Raw genomic sequence first — 10,120 nt, forward strand, 5'->3', positions numbered from 1 at the left:
GAGGGATGGCATTTTGATAGTATGTTTGTTATTTTTCTTTTCGCTTTTTAATACAAATGACCCTTTTAGCGAAAAAAAACGTAAAATCATAACAAGATTTATGAAATTTTTAGATTTGAAAAAAATCTAGTTTGGAAGTTGAAAATATCACATATTGCTAAAGATTTAGCTTTTGTTGTCAAATTTTTTTTTTTGGGTGGGGGGGGGTGGTTTGCTTTATATTCTTTGGAATATACATTTCTAATAAAAAAATTTTACAGGAGATATCTAAAATTAATATCTTATGTAATTGAAAATTATATTTAAAAAAAAAAAAAAACTTACACAAATGATTTTTAAGAAAACAAAAAGTGATTTTAATCTAATACTATTTCCAGGAATAACATGCAATATTACATTTCAATCAAGTTGTATTTGAATTCAAATATTTAAGTGCTCTGCCTTAGTTTCTAATACATATGTACCTGTACTGCTTGGATCTTTGTGGTGTTTATTTAAATGTCGTTTTGACTATGTGTAAGTCTTTGTAGTCTATTGGTCTCATTGTTACTTGTATCTACGTTACAGCATATGGACAATCAATGTAGTATAAGTGGCTGGCAGTAATTATTTTGGAGAGAGAATTTTAGGAACTGTAAGATTCCTAAGGCTTTTCAAAGCTAGTCTCTTTTATTTATTGAGGTTCATTATTTTGGTCTTCATGATTTTGTATCAGCTAGGAGAAAAGAGAAAGAAACATAGAAATATGTTATGACCTTAACACGTCATAATAGACAAAGGAGGTATGTGACAAAAACAAGTACTCTGCAATTTTGTCCATCAAGCATGTATGTTAGTTGTTCGTTTCTGATTCCAAAGGGAATAGGGATCAACAGAGCCTATGTTTCTATGTATGGATTAAAACATGAAGGGTTAATTGAAATTGTTAAAACCAAAGTTGGCTAAGCCTACTTGTCTATAGGTGTTGAACTCTTATTGGTTAAATATATATGTGATTTAAAAAAATATTATTTGATGTTTAATTTATCCATGCTGTGGTGCACACTTCATGATAAATGTAAGTGTTTTATAAGATCACATTGGTAAATTAGCATGATTTGTAGGGGTTCAGAGACTTCGAATCAAGGTTAAGGATTGAATTGTATACAATTTGGAAACCCCGAAGCGGAAACATGTAAAAGTATGTGTTAGAAAAGTGAAACCCTACGAAGTATATGGCTTTATAAGGAAGCCAACTCCAAAGCCACGAGGCCTAGGTAATAATGAAAGATGGCGTCGTCAATAAAGGTATAAAGACATTGTGTCTTAAATGCATATACCTTTAAATGGAAGGGACATTATACTTTATCTACATGTGTCTAGTGAGGCTAATAAAATAACACTATGTGTAGTCAATGAAATAGTTTGACTAAAAGTTGTGTAAAGCCAATCACTAATGTGATATTGTTTGGAGGAATGAGTTATAAGATCCTATCCAAGGTCATGTGATGGACACCCAACCTATGTGAAGAGGTTTCAATCCTGAATTAGGTTCAAAGGGTAAACAACGAAGTCACTAGAGACCTGAGAAGTACTATTAAGTTCATTGTAATATTATAGTACAATAGTGCTACCACAATGAAAGAGGTTGACCAATAGGCTCTTAATTAGCCGAAACCTTAGAAATGTGGGGGTGTGTTAATTGTGGTGCACACCGGCTAACCTAAGTGGATGTACGAAATATGGTTGATTTTCGATGAGAATTATATAGGCAAGTTTTTAAAACATCCATAAAACTGAGATCTGGGTAGGGTCTGTTCTCTTTTAGAGGAAAAAAATCCAAAAGAAAATTTTCTTAAAAGGGTTTATCATGTGAAGTCGACTAATAGGACATAACTGATTAGCTTGTTGGCTATGCATTGAGGAAATGTTCAAGAAGTCTGACTTCACCCATACTTTGTAGTGAGGTTCATTAGACCCAGTGGACGTTCAAGTCCGAAAGACACCCATAATGACATATCCTATTGTGTCTAATATATTCACCAGTTCATTGTTTTGTTTTCTAGAAATTTTTGAATTTTGTGGGGGATTGTTGTAATTTTAGTAGTTTTACTTGAAAACTCAAAAATTCCATTTTGGTGGAAGTTGAGTCTTTTCCTAAAAGGCACCTAAATAGCCAATGGGTGTCTCTTTTGGAAGGCTGATTTGGTGACTAACAAACATGCCTTAAGGGAAGAGATATATCTTTTGGAGACAACCTTCGATGATGTCTCTTGCTCTCCTATATAATGGTGGAAGGGGTTTGTTTATTCTAATGTTTTTGAAAAGCATTGGTTTTCTTTAAATTGTGTCATAGAAAATGGATTGGTGAACGTAAGTTTATGGATCCTTTAGTCCATCAATTACGAAGGGCACCTTCTGCAATGGAGGGGTTGACTGATATTGGGATGAAAACACATTCAGGAACTGTGTGTACTATTCAGGGCATTTAAATACCTTAAAGAAAGAACTAGCCATTACCGGCACATTTCAACTCCGCTACTTTCCCGTGAATAATTAGATGGATATACACAACTATATTTTTGACAAGGAGATCATTCATGCTATTTGAAACAAGATAAGTTTTCATACTTATGATTTTGCTTTATTTATCTTATACAATTGCCCAGAATATCATTATATTTCCAACACTATGTCTAACCTTGAGCTTATTTGTATGGCACTAACTTCATTAAACTGGAAGCATGCATAAGCGTAGTTTTGAAAAATAAAACAATTTTCCCCACAAAAAATTGAAACGGGAGATGGATGATGGGAGGTGACATTATTGAATTAGAAATGTAGAAGTTAAGTAACTCATTATTTTTGCTGTTTGGATGCAAATCATTTTTAGTCTCTATTAATTTACTTTGGTGTCAATGGGATTTTAAAAAAATAGTGGATACAGTTCACATGAGTTGTGCATTAGAGATTCTCAAGAGAGACATACTTACCTTCAATTTCTACAAGATATGTTTTTCTTGTTTCAACCTATGATTACTTGATTTCATTTGACATTCTATTAGGAAGATTTGATGCTAATAAGTGATAAGTGAAAAATAATAATACGGGTCGATCCATGGTTGATTCAATTGATCTGATTGGGAACGGTTCCACTAGATAACCGATTAGTGCATTGAGCATGAAGGAGCCTGACAATTAAGGAAAGAGGTGTGATCCCGCCAAACTCGTGATTGATTGGGCCCTATATGGAAACCATAACTAACAACCCAAATTGAAGGAGAGAAACTCTACGATCGGAAGACTACCAGCGAAACTGATGAATTGATCTGACGGTTAAAATAAGAGGTAATTCCTATTTAAACCTAAGCACAATGTGAGAAGAAGGTAACTGAATCGTTCCCCTCTACTATCTATTCTCAATTAGGTTCTACAACTTGCCAAAACTCTGTGGTAGTTCACTAATTGACTTAACCTTTGGAGGTGGCTTCTCGACCACTGAGCGGCCCACATCTGATATTGTTTTGTAGGAAACTGAAGGTGGAACAATTTTTAGATGCATCAATAAGCTTCATGAATTGTTAGTTCAAAAATAAGTTTTTCCAATTGTGTTCTAAACCTTTGTAAAATTTATGATTTTAATCAGGGAAACTTCCCCGCGGTACACAACCCCTTAGTGCCCCCCCTTCCGGGTGGTTGACCAATGTGAGTCTTTTTGCCCTCTTAATTGTTAAAATATGACTCCTTCTGAAACTTATTGAGCTTCCTTAAATCTTATTTTTCCATATTTGGCTTGGTGGCCCCCGTCATGGTTAGCTATGGGTTTCTTTCCTTTGTTCTGTATTTCCTTTTGTTCTTTTGTTTTATTTAATCCTATTTCCTTTTTCGCTTTCTTTTGGGAATCGTCTTTCTTTCGGGTTTCTTTTAGAAAAAATTTTGTTATTTTCTTCTGTTAATTGGTGTACTTGCGGAATAAGTAAAGAGATAATGTGGTTTTTTGGTTTTGAAAATTTATCCCTCTCGTCCGGCTTCGGAGGGGTTGTTTTGCGTTAGGTTGGTTGCTTGTAAGGGGTGCGAAAATTTATCTTTTAATCAAGATATATCTACTTTGTAAGTTTACCTAAATTTGGTATTATAAAAGGAGTTATGTCTCAATCAAACTTTATTTGGTCTCCAAAAATGTTGTTAAATTCAAACCCATATGAGAAAATATATAGGTTTACAAAATTATTATTATTATTTTTCGTTAAAAGGATCATTATATTAAGCGAAGAAGAAATATTAAAAATACATCAATTTATACCTTATAAGGAACCAACCTCCCTTACCCGCAACAACTGTTGCCCCCAATACACCCTTCCTCATTGGTTCCTAATTAGATTAGAAAATCACTAACTTATAAAACGAAATCTAGGACATCTAGAGACATCCACATCAAGTTCATTAAGGATTGAAGCTGACCAAAGAATGTTAATATCAGAAGTTCATGTCCTAGCTGCCACATTTGACAAAAAATCTACCACTGTATTAGTTTCACCATAGCAATGTGAAATCTTCCAATTTATAGTCAACAAATATTCTTGTAACTCTCTCCACATATTAAAGATATACTAAGGTATTTTCTTCTGCTGTATTAAAGTCACCACAGCTTTTGAATCACTTTCTACCCAAAGCTTTGTAATTTGTAAATGCCTTGCCCAACGTTATATGTGAATGAAAATTTTCAATTCAGCCTCAAAGTTGGTTTTAACATCTAAAAAAATACTAAAATTGAAAACCAACGCAGCAACTTCATTTCGAAATACTCCTCCACCGCCAGACCTTCCTGGATTGCCTAAAGAAGACCCATCAATATTTAGTTTAACCCAACTTGCAGCAGGAGGACACCAAAAAATTTCTTGTGGAGGAGCAGCACTAAAGACAGAGAAATGAAGGCCCAGTCTTCTTGCATCTGAAAAAGTGGTAGGAGTTACTTTTCTCCCATCCATTTTAAAGCCAAACTGTACTAAGTTTGAAAAAATTAAACTCACCACCTCATCAATCCTGAAATTTAAATTTTCAAACCGGATTTGATTGTGGACCATCCAAAGAAAGTATAAAAGCAAACAACATCCATTAATCCAAGCAGTCTGTAAAGGAGACTGTGAAGCCTGGTGTTTCCAAGCTTTGAACGACTCTACAATATAATCTTTTACTGTCCAGCTGTAACCAAACTTTGCTGCAAAAGCTTCTCCACATCCACGTGAAAATGAGCAGTGAAGAAAGAGATATCCTATGTCCTCTAAAGCTTTACTACATAGATTACAACGAGAGGCTAGCATAATCCCTTTCCGAGTCAACAAGGCATCAACAGGTAGCCTATCATGAAAAAGTCTCCAACAGAAAACTTGTTGTCTAGGCTGCAAAGAAGTCTTCCAAATACTTTTAGCCCATTCAAGTTGTTCTCCTTTTCTACGATAGAGATCTCATGCCGATCGAAAACTAAACTCTCCCCCACAGAACCTTGCCAATGACAAACATCTACAAAACCAGCACAAGGAATAGGATATAAGATAATAAGAGAGACTACCTCTTGAAATTTGGCATTGTCCACTGACGGAAATCTCCACTCCCCTTGCTGTAAACAATCTGCAACAGTCAATTTCAAATGACCCTCTAGATCTAGAGGAATACCAATATAGTCTGCAATGGTAAAATTCCCCAACCATCTGTCAAACCATAAATTTATATTCTGATCATCTCCAACTGACCACTGTTCATTAGTTTGAACAAAACCCCAAACCTTCCTCAATCCCAACATCAAAGATGGTTGTTGCCCATATATATTTAAATTTCCCTTTTTGTCCACCATCTTCCCCTTTAAAAAATGAGCAAAACCAGAGTGTTTATGTTTAATTATCCAAGTCAACTTGCATAAGGATGCAAAATCGACATCTCTTAATCTCTGAATACCCAAACCACCTTCACGTTTTGGAGTACATAGTTTTGCCCAAGACATTGTAACCTTCTTTACAGCCTCTATACTTTCTGTCCAAATGAAGTTACACATCCAAGCCTCTGCTTGAGAAATAATAGAGCTAGGCAACCAGTACATTGAAAAATTATGAATCGGCATGCTAGAAATAACTGAACGTACCAACTCCACTCTACTATTATTATTAGTATTAGTATTACTTTGGTTTTAATAACATAATATCATGACAAGATTTATGAAATTTTTAGATTTGAGAATATCTAGTTTGAAAGTTGAAAAAATTACCTACTGCCAAAGACTTAGCTTTTGTTCTTAATGTTTTTTGCAAAAGATACTAAATAATATCTTACATAGATGAAATTTATATTAAAAAAAAACCTACTTAAATGATATTTAATAAAAATAAAAGAATGATTTTAATCTAATATTTTTCTAGGAATAAAATACAATATTAAACTCCAGTCAAAACCAAGAATCATTTTGAATGTTCTCTATGTGAAAGTTTGAAATGTACCATGCTTACATTGGATTTATTAAAATATAAAAATAGATATCACAACAAAATGACATAACATTTGGTTATTGAAACCAAGGTATCAAGCTGACTTAGAGGATGTACTAGGTTTGATAAGGACTTTTAATTTTTTTTTTTTTTAAATATCTGCTGCGGATGGGTCTCACATGACTAGACATCTTGTTCTTGTGATTCTCATATCATGTGTTCTATAAGATATAAGTGTTTCAATTCTCTACCTTATTGTGCACTTCTAGAATAGATAAAAGATTTTCAAAATTGAAACTCAAAGACTTAATAGTCATGTGTATAAAAGCCAATGGGAACATAAGCAAAGGCATTAACATGGCCAGAATTTTTATATTTATATGGAATGGGATGGGTATTTACACATTCTTATGACCAAGCATAATATCCAAATGAACAACCACCATTCTTATTTCTTAATGTGAACTGCATTTAATTTGCATAACCATCAACATTTATAACTATTGTTAAAATGAACATCAAGAAATAATGAACAAAAACATAGACAATAAGGCTTGCCGAGATTCGCCGGACCGGGGGCTGACTGCGGCTCACGTGCGTGGCCGCCCCCCCGTTGTTTGCCCTATTTTTTAGGTATCGATTCTTCCTTCACTCCCCCTCTCTTCGTTGCTCTTTTCCCGCCCCCTAGAAATAAGATGTGATTCATTCATTTCAATACAATGTACTATGTCCATGGGGAAAAAGAAGTTTACTATGCATGATGCCAAGAGATTGCAATGGAAATCTTTCAGAGCACCCAAAATGTTATTAGAAATTCGCATCTAAAGCATTAAGACGAATCTCCAAATTATAGATTGACTATATAATAGAATGTGATGTATGCAAATAATATTTCAATCGGATAAACTGGTCATATGAGTTGCTCACCAAAATATATTAGGATGGATGTATCTTCATAATCGTAAACAAGAATTCGTGGCACATATAACAATTATCCTTATGTTTTGACTAAATAATTATTCGACTAAAAACATAGCTTACGGGGCAATATAGGTTAGGAGTAGTTTTGTGTATCTCTATTGCGTCATGTTCATGAATCAACTACACCTCTGTGTTAATGTACATGTTATATTCTTTTTTTTATTCTTAATACAAATGTTCTATGAGTAGAAAAAAGGAAGAAAAAAAATACTAAATTCTTATTCCTAAAATCACCAAATTATATATTTCTTAAAATGTTAATTCATTAGCTTCTAGATTCTGCAATGTCATAAAAGAAAGAAGAGATCTTCGAAACTAAATTTGGAAACTAGAATATGAAAAGTAAATGGCTCTTTTCTCAAAAAAGAAAAGTGTGTAACTTGTAGCTATAGATACTTCCAAATAGAGCAACTAATATTCCTCAAAATATCTTTCAATAAGTGGTAATGAAGTCATTAATTTATGATGAACTAGTTTGAGACAAAATATTTGCTAGGAGTGAAATCATGCATTCCCCCTAGTGGGTAAAAACCATGCATTCATTTGAAGAACATATTTCTAGAATGCTGATTAAGTCATTATTAATTTTAGAAACCATGTCATTAGTTATTGTAAGTTTCATTATCGCTTAATATTTCTTCAGAAGGCTTTGTCATTGACATGTAAGATATTTTGGTTGGTTTATTCTTTTGGTTCCACAACATGAAGACTTGTGTTTCCATGTCATTAATAAGTGTCTGTACCCAAAAAAAAAAAAAAAGTGTTTGTACCTTATTTTTTTCTACGTAATTGTTGTGTTCATGCCCTTTTGGTGCTCAAGCACATATCTTGTGAAAACTTAAAACTAGAATAGGTAAGTTATACTTGTTGCTCTCATGCTTTAAAATATATATTTTGAGAGTGTGTGATTCATGCATAGTAAGATTAAAAAATAATTAATCCACCAGCATTGGTGGGATTCCCTTTGCCTATATATAAACCATTCCTTGTCATTCAACCCTCACAAACCCACTTCTCACAAGCTGATCATAAGTTCTTTTGTTCTCCTTCGTTTTCAATCCTCCCAAAATATAATCACCATGGAAGCAGAAAAACAAAGTCCACACATTGTCATTCTACCAGCTCCTGGAATGGGCCACCTCATCCCTCTAGTTGAATTTGCCAACAAATTTATCCATGAACATGATGATTTCTCCATTACATTCACAATCCCAACTGATGGTTCTTCCACCAAAGCACAGAAAAAAGTGTTGGATAGCCTTCCCAAATGCATCAATACCATCTTTCTCCCTCCTGTTAACCTTCAAGACCTTTCTAGGGATTCAAGAATCGAAACCCGTATTTACCTCACAATATCCCGTTCCCTACCTTCACTCCATGAAGCTTTCAAGGTGTTAACAACCACAACTCCCATTGCTGCCTTGGTTGTTGATCTCTTCGGAACTGATGCATTTGATGTGGCTAAGGAATTTAATGTTCCTTCTTACATGTTCTTCCCATCTACTGCTATGGTATTGTCATTGTACCTCCATTTGCCTGAGCTTGACGACAAGTACTCTTGTGAATATAGAGACCTGTCTGAACCAGTGAAGTTACCTGGATGTGTGCCAATTCATGGGAGAGATTTCACAGATCCACTCCAAGATAGACAAAGTAAGGTTTATACATGGACCTTATACCACTGCAAGCGTTTCAAAATGGCTGATGGTATCTTGCTAAATAGCTTCATGGGCATGGAAACAGGAGCTATCAATGCTTTGAAGGAGGGTGGAGATACAAGTTTGCCACCTATACATCCAATTGGGCCACTCATACAAGATGGTTGTAAGGTAGCTGTACCTGATGTTTTTGGGTGTCTAAGGTGGTTAGACAATCAGCCCTTGGAGTCTGTATTGTTTATTTCATTTGGTAGTGGTGGTGCACTCTCAAGGGAGCAGTTAAATGAACTAGCATTGGGATTGGAGCTTAGTAAGCAAAGATTCTTATGGGTTGTCAAGAGCCCAAATGCTACCTACTTTGATGCTCAAAGCATTGAAGACCCTTTGGCTTTTCTACCAGAGGGTTTCTTGGAGAGGAGCAAAGGAAGGGGTTTGGTAATACCATCATGGGCTCCTCAAATACAAGTGCTTAGCCATGTTTCCACGGGAGGGTTCCTCACTCATTGTGGTTGGAATTCAATTTTAGAGAGTGTGGTACATGGGGTACCATTGATTGCTTGGCCACTCTATGCAGAACAAAAGATGAATGCAGTGATGCTGGCGGAGGATCTGGAAGTAGCTTTAAGGCCAAAAGCTCTAAAGAATGGAATAGTGGGTAGAGTGGAAATCGGTAAGGTGGTGAAGTGCTTAATGGAAGGGCTAGAAGGGAACAAAATACGCAAGAGGATGATGATGCTCAAGGGTGCAGCTACTGAGGCATTAAGTGAAGAAGGAACCTTTAGGAGGTCACTCTCAGAGGTAGCATGCAAATGGAAGTCCCAAGTGGGGATGTGAAAGAAGAGTTCTTTACTTTTTTGGTAAAGATGTGAAAACTGCTAGAAATAATTGTCAAATTAGTGATTTGTTTAATTTTCAAATTCAAATCCACACCAAATTTTCTCTCTTATTTTCACAACCTTTTGAATTATAGCGGATAGAAGCACACCAAAACTTTGCGGTGAAAAAAAGTCCGCAAACATGTAATAC

The 10,120-nt window shown here is 34.9% G+C and overlaps 1 pseudogene; it reads left to right on the forward strand.

The window, feature by feature from the left end:
• Positions 1–8,515: 8,515 nt before the first annotated feature.
• On the forward strand, positions 8,516–9,928 carry LOC149029505 (hydroquinone glucosyltransferase pseudogene; annotated as a pseudogene).
• The last annotated feature ends 192 nt before the right edge of the window (positions 9,929–10,120 follow it).

The sequence above is a fragment of the Hakea prostrata genome, chromosome 1, assembly GCF_041222555.1.
Source record: "Hakea prostrata isolate BN-2017 chromosome 1, UWA_Hpros_2, whole genome shotgun sequence".
NCBI lineage: Eukaryota > Viridiplantae > Streptophyta > Magnoliopsida > Proteales > Proteaceae > Hakea > Hakea prostrata.